Source organism: Rhinopithecus bieti, unplaced genomic scaffold, assembly GCF_001698545.2.
Source record: "Rhinopithecus bieti isolate Rb0 unplaced genomic scaffold, ASM169854v2 scaffold_18956, whole genome shotgun sequence".
Classification (NCBI taxonomy): Eukaryota; Metazoa; Chordata; class Mammalia; order Primates; family Cercopithecidae; genus Rhinopithecus; species Rhinopithecus bieti.
This window is the reverse complement of record NW_016809749.1, coordinates 1,833,148-1,835,564: the sequence shown is the minus strand read 5'-3', so window position 1 is coordinate 1,835,564 and position 2,417 is coordinate 1,833,148.

Here is a 2,417-nt window from a genome sequence, read left to right as displayed (position 1 = left end):
TCATTTAATTCTTCCTTTTAATGTGTTTTAAATTTCAATTTAATAGAACATGTATTATAATAATATAATATCAATTAAGGTTTTCCATAATGTTTCATGTTTCTCCTGATACATAACATGAAAACTCCAAACTTTCATGGGCAAAGCACGTGGAAATAATCAGTACTATAAGTAAATAAAATAACATTCAAATTATTTGCTGAAGTTTATCATGGCAAATTAAGACAAAGTATAATTTATAAATTCAACATCTCTTCTTAGTGAAATAATTCTGTGGTGTGATCAATATTTTATATTTTTAAAACAATTTGGTTAAGGAAATCATGCTCTCATGACACATCCTGAGTATGACATTATAATGATATCCACTAATGATAGTGATGATGAAACTGGAGTGCTCCCTTATCCCCCTTGCAGGATGTGCAACAGGGGTGACAGGGATGTGGCTTGCTCCTTTTGCCCCACTGCTCAAACTCCCAGGGGGAGCATGCAGTCTCCCGGGTACACTGGCTGTGTGGAGTGCTTTAGAGCTCTGGCTCTATAGCAGCATCTAGGAGTCTATGACTACCGAAGCCCAAGTGAGTGTGTGTTACAGTGTGCTCTTTCAACTTTGCCTTCTGCAGACCATTAGTGTTAATCAACTCAATGGATCTTCTGCCTTATTGCAAGGATAGGGGGCCAGTGTGACAACCTGTGCTCTTGCCCAGTGTACCAGAAGAATCAGATCATAAGTGGGCTGGAAGAATAAGTGCAAAATTTTATTGAGTGGTGGAGGTGGCTGTCAGCTTGATGCCTGGGGAGCCAGAAGTGGGGGATGGAATGGGAAGGTGGTTTTCTCCTGGGGTTGGGCTGCCCAGCTGCCGAGACTCTTCTCCAACTGCCCCATCTGAACTCCGCTAACTGTCCTGACATCCTTCCTCTTCTCTCTTTCTGCCAATGTTGTTCCCCCATCACTAGTTTGCTCGTGTCTTCTGGTCTGTTTCTCTTCTCCTCTTGATATTCAGTTGCTTCTGTCTGTGCCCACTAAGGTCTCAGGTTTATATAGGCACAGGATGAAGGGTATAGCAGACCAAAAGGCAACTTTTGGGGCATGAAAACAGAAATGCCTGTCTTCACTTAGGGCCGGGTGTCTTCAGGTTTGAGAGTAGGGCCTTTGCCAGGGAATGACCCTCGTCTACTGGTCTTTCCCTGTCTTATGTCCATATCGCTGATTCAGGTAGAATGGCCTTAGACTTTGATGAGAACATGATGGTGGAAACTACAGTTTTAATTTTGTAGGGAAGACAGGATATTCACCACATAAATATACTGTTTATTCAAATATCCTGTCATTAAGAAAGATAATAGATCTTCGTAGCACGTAGTTATGTCCCCCAGTTTTATTTCAATTTGTTAGAAATTAGTAAAAGCATTTGTTTGATAGAAGATGAATACCACATATGTTTTTCTAAGGTACAACCTCTCACTGAATTGTTTTTCTTAAAATGATTAAGTTTACCATGGTTTAATGAATGTATAAAGACAACAGAAAAGTGTTTGCCCTTAAATGGAATATTTCTTGGAAGTTCTCACCACTGACCAACCCATATATTAACTTTTATGTGTCTCTTCAGAGGGTCTGAGCATGGAGGAAAAAATATCACAAAAGAACATATTGGTGTTGTCTGTAACTCTATGATCAAAAACCTCAACTGGATCTTCATCACTGCCTCCTAATCACACAATATTTCTCTGATAATATTACTCTCTCACACTGTGTAAGTCCATTTTCATGCTGCTATGAAGAAATATCTGAGACTAGGTAGTTTATAAAGAAAAGAGGTTTAATTGACTCACAGTTCCACATGGCTGTGGAGGCCTCAGGAAACCTACAATCATGGTGAAAGGCATCGGTACACAGGGTGGCAGGAGAGAGAATGAGTGCAAGCAGGGGAAATGCCAGACACTTAAAAACCATTATATCTTGTGAGAACTCAATCACTATCTGAAAACAGCATGGGGGAAACTGCCCCTATGATTCAGTTACCTCCGTCTGGTCCTGCCTTTCACACATGGGGATTATTACAATTCAGTGTGAGATTTTGGGTGGGGACACAGAGCAAACCATATTCTGCCCTTGGACCCTCCCACATCTCATGTCCTCACATTTCAAAACACAATCATGCCCTTCCAATTGTCCTCCAAAATCTTAACTCATTTCAGCATTAACTCAAAAGTCCAAGTCCAAGGTCACATCTGAGACAAGAAAAGTCCCTTTTGTCTATGAGACTATAAAATTGAAAGAGAGTTATTTACTTCCTAGATAAAATGGGGGTACAGGCATTGGGGAAATATACCAATTCCAAATGGAAGAAATTGGCTGAAACAAAGGGATTACAGGCCCCATGCAACTCCAAAAATCCAGTAGAACAGTCAGT